Raw genomic sequence first — 12,350 nt, forward strand, 5'->3', positions numbered from 1 at the left:
TGATTAGTGAGCGCGTCATAGGGAGCGGTGCCAGACTGTTGAACCACTTCAAGGTCTGTGGATTGCTGTTTACATTGAACGGAGTCTTGGCTCAAGCTTAAAAACGAGGGCAAATCCCTGTTCCGAGTATTGCATTTGTGCATGGCCGGGCATCTATAGTTATAGGCTACTTGTCAGAACTAGTTCACCTGACGTTTGTACTTCAAAACACCCACTTGAAAAATGTAAACATAATTGAGTTTATGACCCTCTAAATCCGCATCAAGTAGTTTGAGCCTACCACTTATAGAAGCCTTATCCTGTTAAATTGTTATTTTATCCATAACGAAACAAACCTGAATGTCTGAGGCAAGCAGTGAGCGTTTATATTACGGTAGTACATATGTCTCCATCTGGTGTTACAAATAAATACTACATGGAATTGATGACGCGAGGTAGGCTGTGCTACAAACACTTCAAGAAAGATGAATAAGTCCCTTAAAGAGGTGTGCCTTTTGCAGAGCAAATAGTTTCATTGAATAGGCCTATCAAAAGCTTTTGATGCAAGGACAAACGTCTATAGTGCCGACAAACGATAACCCTGTACTTAAACCACTGGTACAATCAGCGCCTAGATGGACTCTTATTTTGTAATTTAATTTACATTTACATTTAGGGCATTTAGCAGACGCTTTTATCCAAAGCGACTTACAATAATTTGGAACAGTAGACAGTAGACACTAAAGCTAAACCCTGTTGTGCTTGCCTGGTGCTATTGGGCTGCTCAGTTGTGGTCAATTATATTAAGGAAAGCTGAGAAATAAACGACAAATCCCTTTCTAAAGAATACACTGAACCTGGGGCAGAAGGTATACAATTATCTTAGAGGAAATCATTCTCTTTCCCAACTCTAACCAGGCCCCAATGACGTTGATGCTGGGAAGGCAATAAGTCCAGCATCAGCCTTGTATAATAGTTGTATCCTCCGAAGGTTTTCAAGGCATTCATCCATTTATAATTAAATAATTGTATTTTTATGTATATATATAATATCTATATATTTATATTTAAATAATTAAATACAATAACGGCTTTAAACATGTGACATGCCTTCGCTTTTCTTGGCCTTTTCCTTTCAATGGGCCTGCGTCCACGTCATGTGACTCTCATGGTTGCTATGGTGGTTGCCATCGAACGCCCCCTCTGCTCCAAACATAGCTCCAAACCACGGTAACGAGGTTAACGAGCTGCCGTCAATTGTGTTGATTTCGTCGTAAGATAGGGTCCGCTGGCTAGGAAATAGCAGATATTCCAAGATTCCCATCAAAAGGCAGCTTTTGATGGAAAGACACTATAGTGTCCACTGTGGATTCCTTTAGGTTCCTGGGAACAACCATTACACAGGACCTTAAATGGTGTCCCCACATTAACTCAGTCCAGAAAAAGGCCCAGCAGAGGTTATACTTCCTGCCAAGGGCGTAGGAACCGGGGGGGACGGAGGGGACGTGTCCCCTCCAATATCGAAGACAGGCGCATTTGTCCCACCTAAAAAATATGCCTGATGTGTCAGGTTTCCGATATGTGTCCCCCCCAATGTTAAACTCATTCCTACGCCCCTGCTTCCTGCGACAACTAAGGAAGTCTAATCTGCCTAAAGACCTTCTACTCAGCCATCATTCAGTCCGTCATCTGCACCTTGATCACTGTCTGGTGTGGGTCAGCCACCAAACGGGACAGGGCCAGACTGCAACGGACAATACGGGCTGCGGAGAGGATCATTGCAGCTGACCTTCCAACCACCGAGGACCTGTACCAGTCCAAGGTCAGGAAAAGGGCAGCAAAAATCGCCCTAGATCCCTCACATCCTGGTCACAAACCGCTCAACCTCCTTCCCTCTGGTAGGCGATACAAGGCACTGTTTTCCAAAACCAGCCGACACAAAGTCAGCTTCTTTCCCCAAGCAGTCAGTCTGTTGAACGCTCAGAAATAGCCCCCACCCTTTCACTGAACAAGGGCTATCAACACTGATCTACCTCATGTATATTTTAATTTTTCAATTTCAAATATTGTCGTTATTAATATATTGCCATTGCACTGAACGTCCTTGCGCTGTATTTAAATTTATATTGAAATCTTAAATCTCTGACCGTACATTGACTGCACTTATATTGCACCATTTCTTCCCTCTCCTATATTGTTATTGTATATTCTTTTTTGCAAATTAGTATATTATATTGTATTGTTATACTGCATACTTAACAGTATATTTATATTTCGTACTGTTTTCTTTTATATATATTAGTGTTGAGTGTTGTACTTGGAGAGGAAGGGTTAACCAAAGTCAAATTCCTTGTTTGTTACGCAAACCTGATCAATAAAGCTGAATCTGAATCTGAATATGTTTCTTCTTCTTCTTCTTTTTGTTTTTCTGCTGTTTAGACTTATAATAATAATAATTTATGAGTTACTTTTGTAATGAACTTGACTCGTTTTTTTTTTAATCGCTGTCTGGTGGCTATTTACGTCACTCATATTCATAAAAGGAAAACACCAAGCCCATTGATTTAACGAGGCAGGGTTATTTGAAATAACTAATTCAATATCATGTGTGAGAGGTCATGCCTCCTCCTGAATGTGCTTCCTATTTATGCCTAGTGTACCCGTCCAAAAGCCCCCCCCCCTTCCCCATATGGATATGGAGAAGTGTTGCCACGTCCCAGTGGTGGTGGTGTCATATATATGAAAGAGGGCATAGAAATATACTACAGCGATCAATTTTGCCCGTGATATTATATATTATATTATAGATGTCTATATATTATATTATATAATTTATATATAGATCTCCAGGTCTCCCACCGGAGCTCCCGGAGTGTTCTAGAATATCGTATAGAACACGGCCAAAAGCTGTGTGCACCGGATGACATTATGAATAAACGACTGCGTCTCTGATACTACATCATTGCTTCTTTTTTAGCGCTCGTGTGATCTACCGGTCACACGGTAGCGTCAAAATCCATACTGTAGCGCAAATTCACACCGGTGTGCTCGCTATACCGTTTTATACCACACACCCCTAAGTCCCACCCAATGGCACTGATCTGTAATGTGCTTGTGGATTTTTAGAGCCCCTTACACTTCGTGCTTTAAATGACGCAAAAATCGACATCTTACGTAATTTAAAGCAGGAAGTGTCAGAGGAAGATCTCTCCCGTCTCAGGGGAGAATGAAGGAATGACGCAAAACCATTCAAAAATACGCCCGGGGTTCCAACAACAAAAAGCTTAATGCTTTGTGTTGCCCCTGAGCCGGGGCCACAAAGCAGATACCCCCGGCAGGTCGTGGACAGAGACCCTGAGCGGCCGAGCCACACTCCGATTGGTATGACCCTGGATGTCGAAACTAAAGTTACAGTCCTGAATGTAGTCAAGTAACAAGTGACAATGTGAACTTGTTCACACGCCAACATATGTATTTTTACCTTATTTGTTTTTTTTTGTAACTTAACAGAACAAATAAGGTAAAAATACATATGTTGACGCCAACATATTGGCGTGTGAACAAGTTCACATGCCAAAGTAAAGTAATAAAGTAGCTTAGCCAACGTAGACTACTTGACAACAACAGAATAGGCTATAACCTATAATTTTCCATAAATGTAAATGTCAATTTTATATTTCTATTGAGTAGTGATTACTTTTATACAGTAAATTGATGTCTTGACTTGAACCTTTTCTGTTACTGTTATGCCTATTGACAATATTGTTAGGTTAAAAATACAAGGCAATGCATATTTAAACTTATGCCTATATTGCTGTAGTAGCCTAGGCTAGGCCTAGTGATAGTTTCTAGTTTTATCCTATAGTTTAGTTTATCCTATTTAATCCTACAGCAAGAACAGAAGAGATTTTGAAAATAAGAAACGGGTCCAAAACGGACCCGGGCCAGATGAGCCAGGATCTTTATGAGTCCGTTGCGGTTCCGCAGCGGATGTCTGTATACATTTGCGGGTCCCAAACGGACCCGCCACGGAGGTAAGGTTTTAATCGCGGATCCGGAGCGGATGCAGCACGGAGCCACTGCGGATCCGCGATCCGCCTTCGTAGCGGATCCGTCACTGAGGGCAAGTGGACGCCAATACGGGTCCGTTTGGCGGGTCCGTTCCGGAAGCCGCAATACCTCCGCGGCGGATCCGCCGCGGAGTCCTTTTGCTGTGTGGGGAGTGTCTGTGGCGCTTCGGCATCGTCATCTATTAGATTGCTTGGGTAGGTATACAGACATTGGCCTGCTGATAGTAATAATCATATAGAAATATGAGATTGTACAAATCAGTGTTTCCCAGGCTGCACCACGGGGAGGTTTCTGTAATAGCAGGAAGGAGTAGGGTCCTAACATTTGAGGGAATAGCCTTTATTAGGAATAGCCTAATAAAGGCTAATTTAATATTTGTCATTAACAGTGTGGGAAAGAACGGAAGAAATAAAGAAAGAATAAAGCCTAAGAAGTAACACGGGTTTGGTGACTCCTATGCGGATCCGCCTAGGAGTCTCCTGCTGTGTGGGGAAGCAATATATTTTTTTGTACTTTTCAATTTGTCATAATGATTCGTTTAACCAACACAAAGGCTAAAGCTCTGGGGTCTCATTTATAAAACTGTGCGTTGGATTGTTACTAAAAGTGTACGTATGCCCAAAAGCCAAGTTTTGCGTGCGACAAAAAATATTCAGACTTATAAAACCCTGCTTACGCACACCTCTAAGCAATCTTTGCTTTATAAATCACAGAGTGCCTTCAAGTCTGCGTAGCTGAATCAGCTTCGCGTTCCGCCCTGTACACGCCCCTTTTTAACCATAAATGGTCAATGCAAACGACCTCATGAATGCGATCTGCATATAAAATAGACTCAGATGGCAGTGGCAGAAGGACTGAGAAAAGCAAAAAGGCGAAATTTCACGGAGGTTGAAGTGGAGACACTTGTGGGTGAGGTGGAGGCCCGAAAAGTAGTTTTGTTCGGCGGTGACGGGATTGGGATCACTAACAACAAAAAGCAGAGTGTGTGGCAACATATGTTGCTGCAGCAGTGGACTCTGTCAGTGGCACGGAGCGCACAGTCCCAGAATTAAAAAAGAAGTGGTCTGACGTAAAGGTACATATTTTTATGTACCAATGAATCGTTATGGTCCCTGAAGACCCTCTCCCTCCGATTCCTGCCATTTGCATGGTCCTCCAGCAGTGCCAGCAGTGCCATGGTGCAGCATTACGCACGGGGCTCACCGCTGTATTTATAGGGCTACGGTAATAAGACTGACCGAGAACATCTTGGATAATCAGTTTGTAATCACCCACGTAAAATGTTCTTGAACATAACCCCTTTTTAATGCCTGATTTGTCATTAAAAGCATCAAGAGGAACGGACAATAATATAACGATTATTGGCGGAGTATGTGACTTGGTTTTCCACACTTGGGATTTAATTGACATTTGATTATGTGTTTACAGTGTCACATAAAAGTGTCACATAAATGCGCACATTCTTCCGTCAAGTTTTATAGATCACAACCTTGGCGTGGAAAGTCACGTACGCCACTTTCAGCCCCGTTTTGTACGTACGCAACGGTTATAAATGAGACCCCAGATGTGTTGCGTAAGAGTTGATTCAATATTTTCCACTCTACTGCCTAAAAGGCGAATTAGTGGGCAGAGTGGTAATTTCACTTTCAGAATAGAAGACAAGCTACAGATCACATCTTTCCAAAAACCCATTTCCTTTAATCTGCTTTGTTATATACGTCCTGTGCAAATTTTTTATTTGAATAATTTTATATCTTACACATTTGGATAAGGCTGTTGGGGTTTTGTTAGATGTATCCCACTGTGCATTACTCAGGGGTATGCCCACGTCCTGCTCTCATTCATGTTGAATAGAGGATAGGCTGTCAAAGGATGCAGTGGTCAACAGCTTGTATAACCTTGACACTATTCTCCTCCCTGATGCAATCTCCCTCAGTTTTTTGTCCAGATCTACATCCTGTACTATGGGTTGTTTTAGAGTAACTAACGCATGCCTCTTATGCAGGCACTGGAACAGGCCTGTGGAGACATTGAGGTAAGGTCAATCCATGGATGGATTCGGCACACAAGGCGAGGATCCATAAGCCCACCCACCCACAATTGCTGTGTTTTCCTGTGTTTACAGTACAGTAGTGTATTTCGGGTTTATTTTTGCTTAAACTGAATTTATTGCGCTGTAAAGTACCATACTACAATGTACAATATTGAGTATTGGATTTTTTGGTGGTTGTGAAAACATGCTTTCTGTGGAACAGAAGAAAAACAGTGAACATGAAAGACTGAAGTGTTTTATATAAAGTAGACGAGTGTGCTGCTGCTGATCTGAAATTGTATTCATATGATACAAGTGTGTATCATTTTGTCATCAGAGTGACATTTTGACAAAGGATTGTTAGGTTTCGATAGCAGAGTTTCAATTTGACATACAGTGGGGCAAAAAACTATTTAGTCAGCCACCAATTGTGCAAGTTCTCCCACTTAAAAAGACGAGAGAGGCCTGTAATTTTCTTCATAGGTAAACCTCAGCTATGAGAGACAAAATGAAAAAAAAAATCCAGAAAATCACATTGTCTGATTTTTTAAGAATTTATTTGCAAATTATGGTGGAAAATAAGTATTTGGTCACCTACAAACCAGCAAGATTTCTGGCTGTCACAGACCTGTAACTTCTTCTTCTTTAAGAGGCTGTTTACCTGTATTAATGGCACCTGTTTGAACTCCTTATCAGTATAAAAGACACCTGTCCACAACCTCAAACAGTCACACTCCAAACTCCACTATGGCCAAGACCAAAGAGCTGTCAAAGGACACCAGAAACACAATTGTAGAACTGCACCAGGCTGGGTAGTCTGAATCTGCAATAGGTAAGCAGCTTGGTGTGAAGAAATCAACTGTGGGAGCAATTATTAGAAAATGGAATACATACAAGACCACTGATAATCTCCCTCGATCTGGAGCTCCACGCAAGATCTCACCCTGTGGGGTCAAAATGATCACAAGAACGGTGAACAAAAATCCCAGAACCACACGGGGGGACCTAGTGAATGACCTCCAGAGAGCTGGAACCAAAGTAACAAAGGCTACCATCACTAACACACTACGCCGCCAGGGACTCAAATCCTGCAGTGCCAGACGTGTCCCCATGCAAAAGCCAGTGCATGTCCGGGCCCGTTTGAAGTTTGCTAGAGAGCATTTGGATGATCCAGAACAGGATTGGGAGAATGTCATATGGTCAGATGAAACCAAAATAGAACTTTTTGGTAAAAACTCAACTCGTCGTGTTTTGAGGAGAAAGAATGCTGAGTTGCATCCAAAGAACACCATACCTACAGTGAAGCATGGGGGTGGAAACATCATGCTTTGGGGCTGTTTTTCTGCCAAGGGACCAGGACGTCTGATCCGTGTGACGGAAAGAATGAATGGGGCCATGTATCGTGAGATTTTGAGTGAAAACCTCCTTCCATCAGCAAGGGCACTGAAGATGAAACGTGGCTGGGTCTTTCAGCATGACAATGACCCCAAACACACCGCCCGGGCAACGAAGGAGTGGCTTCGTAAGAAGCATTTCAAGGTCCTGGAGTGGCCTAGCCAGTCTCCAGATCTCAACCCCATAGAAAATCTTTGGAGGGAGTTGAAAGTCCGTGTTGCCCAGCGAAGGCCCAAAAACATCACTGCTCTAGAGGAGATCTGCATGGAGGAATGGGCCAAAATACCAGCAGCAGTGTGTGAAAACCTTGTAAAGACTTACAGAAAACGTTTGACCTCTGTCATTGCCAACAAAGGGCATGTAACAAAGTATTGAGATGACCTTTTGTTATTGACCAAATACTTATTTTCCACCATAATTTGCAAATAAATTCTTTAAAAATCAGACAATGTGATTTTCTAGATTTTTTTTTTCATTTTGTCTCTCATAGCTGAGGTATACCTATGATGAAAATAACAGGCCTCTCTCATCTGTTTAAGTGGGAGAACTTGCGCAATTGGTGGCTGACTAAATACTTTTTTGCCCCACTGTATGTGAACTGTATATATTTCTCAGTGTTGTGTCTTTTTTGCTTGTGTTGAGTTTTGACACAATGAGCCAAGTTTTGCAAAACGTGCTCAAGCAATGACAACCATAGCAAGTCTGTATTAATATTTTGGCTGCTTTTCATAATTCAAACCATCTTTCGTGATTCATTTCAGGTCAAGTCAAATCAAGTCTTTATTATTGCCAAACGTCGCAAATCGTCTGGAATTAATTTTGGTGATAATGGCTCACACAGGACAGTACAATACCACACAGAACAAGGGAGACAACAAGTCTGACTGGACATACACAAAAGACATCACATTAAAACTAGATACATGTGTTGTTACCAGTGTGAAAATACAAGACAAAAATACCCTTGGAGGACATTGGTTTGTTAGCAGAAAAATAATATTGAAAGAATAAAACAATTCCAAATGTGATGTTGAAGTTGGCCTAAGTTCAATGAGTGGATCTTTTGGACTGTCGTAAGTCCCTTTTTCTTTAACACTTTCTCTCTTTCCTCTGCTGTTGGTTTATGAGACCCTCACTTTCTTGTCCACCATTCCCTGAGGATCTTTGGACCCCGGGGAAGCTACGAGTCATGATAAAGTACCGGTAATAGAGGTGACTTAGCTGGATTCTATTGCAATGGGATGTTATTATAAATCCTGAGTTTTATGAGGGATATGGAATTTATGAGGGATATGGAATTTATGAGGGATATGAAATCACAGTCTTCAAGACTTCTAACACCCACGTATGCCAGGTTCCTGGTAAAGTTTAAACTCAACTGAATCTCGTAAATTCCTTCAGTGAATTGTGAGATTGAAGGGGTCCTAAGGGTTACTTATTGCACCATTTTACAAATGTCTGAACAATGAAGCAAGGCAGTGGCGTCATTAGGCCTATTTTAGGGGGGCTTCAGCCCCCCTAAAATATTCTTAAGCCCCCCTAAATAATTTTATGTTCATTTATAAATATTTTATTTTTTTTAATTTATTTTTTTGACTAAAAAGTGCCGACAAATTCAATATAATGTGGCGAGAATTTGAGTTTAGATAAATAATCATATAACCAGTTATTATTAACTTAAATGCGATCATAAATCTTAGTTTCCCTTATGGAAGCGGTAGAGAGTCAGTCAGTGCGTCATTATCGAGTCCATTCCACTTGTTCATGTAGAGCACGCCCACATCACTGAAATCCAGTCCACGTTTTCCCTGCAACCTAGGTTGCACTCGGTACCTGGGTACCTGCAGTGTGTGTACCGGGAGCGGAGCACACAGAACCGACTAGAGCTGCATTAGGAGAAGAACGCGAACAATCTTTTCAAGAGAGTAAGTATCACTGCTGATAGTAACAATAAGTTAGCTGCAGCCCCCCAGCTAACAGCAGAAAGTCCCACGTAATTGCCAAATGCTCCCTGTTTGACAAATAAAAACCTGGCTTACACACTCAGTGTGTAAGCCAGTGTGCAGTCACACTCACTGCAGCATCTCACTCCACTACAGGGTTTGATTTAGGTGACAAAGACACAGGGCCCAGACAGGTAAAGCTGAAGAGCTACCCACAAGATAGCTTTGGTACGCAGAAGCGAGCATTTCACCACAACTGGTTTGAAAAGCACAACTGGTTAGAATATTCAGTCAATCAGAATACAGCTTTCTGCTTCCCATGTAGAGTGTTCGGCAAAAGCATCAAACATGATAGTTTGGTCAGTAGTGGTTGCAAGAACTGGAAGAAAGCTTTAGTCATCTTTGGCAAACATGAGATTGCACAAACACATAAGGACAGTGTTGTTGCATGGAAAAGCTACCAGGCAACTAGAAAACGTTGCACAGATGATAGCTTCTGCAAATGTGAGTGAGATAGTAGAGAGAAGAGAATATCTCAGGCGAATTGTTGCAGTCACTTCTATGTTAGGGAGACAGGGACTCCCTTTTCGTGGCCATGATGAAGGAAAAGACAGCACAAACAGAGGGAATTTTCTTGCGTGCATGGAGCTTTTGAAGGAATTTGATCCTTTTCTTCAAAAACATAACCCCCCATCAAATGCTCATTATACCTCAGCAACCTCCCAGAATGAGATGATTGACTGTTGTGCCCAGAAAGTGACAAGTGTCATTGTAACTGAAATGACAAAGTCCAAACTCTATGCCATCATGGCAGATGAGGCAAGAGATGTCAAATCAGAGCAGTTAGCTGTTTGTGTCAGGTATGTGTCAGATGGGGCAGTAAAGGAACGTTTCCTAGCACTTGCAGAGATGAGATCATTTGATGCCCAGTCCATTGCAAATGAGCTGCAGCAGCAGATTCAAAACAACGGTCTTGCAGAGCTTAAGTGTGTAGCACAAACATATGATGACGCAGCTGTCATGAGTGGGACCACTGGAGGTGTACAAGCACACTTTAGAAGGCTCCATCCTGAAGCTATCTATGTGCATTGTTATGCTCATGAACTCAACCTGGTGTTATGCCATACTTGCAAGGCCATCCCAGAGGCTGTGGAGCTTTTCAGCTTGTTGGAGTGTGTTTACTCTTTCTTCTGCACCTCCCTAGTGAATCATCACAAGTTCATGGAGGCTCAGACAAGGCTTGGATTCACAACAGTTGAACTTGTGCAACTTTCAAACACTCGCTGGGCATGACAGCTGCGGTTAATCAGTGCAGTTCTTTACACATTGTCTGCCATTTTGGAGTGCCTTTCTGCTATTAGATCCCCTATAGCTCTTGGTCTCAGAGCAAAGCTCTATAAGTTCTCAGCAGTTTATGCACTACTGATGTTTCAGTCACTTCGGTCTTAACCGAAGGACTCCACAAGCTCCTTCAGAAAGAGACTTTAGACCTGGCAGAAGCTTTCATCTGCAAACAAGCAGTGTGTGACACACTTAAGGGCAAACGCACAGATGCATTTGCCACAGAGCTTTATGAGAGAACCAAAGCCCTGTGCCACACCCACAGTATCCCTGAACAAGGTGCCAGGACAAGGCATAAACAGAGGAAAATGGATGATTTTGTGCTGGAGACAACTGCAGGTGCACGCACTGAATTGAACAACTCAGACACATTGAAAAGAGAGTTACTTTTCCCTTATGTGGATAGGATGGTTGGTGAGCTTGAGCAAAGATTTTGCAGTGTAGATGCAGGGCTACTAAGAGGCATACAGGCATGCAGTCCTAAGTCTGAGAACTTCTTGAGTGAATCACACTTGAATGAACTTGCAAAACACTACAGCATTGACCTGAAAACAGAGGAGGTTCTGGTGGCCAGAAACTTTCTTGCCCGGAAAACAGAGGCTGGATGTTCACCCAAAGATATGTTGACTGTGCACAACCTCCTTGATTCAGACATGTTTCCCTCTCTGAAGTCAACCATCCAAGTTGCCCTAACAGTGCCTGTAAGCAGCTGCTCGTGTGAAAGGTCCTTTAGTGCACTGCGTCGGCTGCACTCCTGGCTACGTCAAACAATGGGTCAGAAAAGACTTCACAGTCTTGCAGTCGTGTCAATTGAAAAAGAGGAGCTTCAGCATCTAAATCACAATAGAGTGATAGACGCCTTTGCCACCCTTAAAAACAGACGACATTCTTTGATGCTTCCATCCACCAAGTAACTGCCAATTGTAGCCATGTTATTTTAAAATGATGTACTTTCTGAGAACACAGTGCTCTTTTTTTTGCATACAGTTTTGGCTAATACATGTGGGCTCTTAATGAATAAGAAGCATTGGTTAAATACGGCACTGTAACTATGTGGATTTTTTTCTTTTTGTTGTTGTTGTTAATGCTGTAAACATACAGTACTTCCTGTGTTTGTTGTTGTACTGTGTTAAAAATGTAATGGTGGCCTAAAACATTTGCACAGTAAAGTATCTCTGTTAAATCTGTCCAAAACGTGCAATTTCTCAGTTTTTGTTAGCTGTTTGTGAAATTAAACGTTCGCTCACATTCTGTGCATCTCCTGGGGGCTAAGCCCCCCCTGTCCTTAAAACCTAGTGACGCCCCTGAAGCAAGGCACACCCATTGACAGATATGACTTCATGGAAAATCCTTAACAATCTCTTGGCCATAGGAATACACCTTAAAAATGGTTAATCATTGGTCAAGAAAAAGAAAACCCACACAAACACTCAGGCTTCCCGACATCTCTATAAAAGCAGACAAAAGATAACCAGACTTCACTGTTAAACAAACTGAGGAGGACCTTCCAACAGAGGTATGGAGGCGATAATACATTATAATCATATATATATGGTATATAGTAATATTATATTAATTAAAAGTTTTGT

Source organism: Pollachius pollachius (assembly GCF_949987615.1).
Source record: "Pollachius pollachius genome assembly, chromosome: 2".
Taxonomy (NCBI): Eukaryota; Metazoa; Chordata; class Actinopteri; order Gadiformes; family Gadidae; genus Pollachius; species Pollachius pollachius.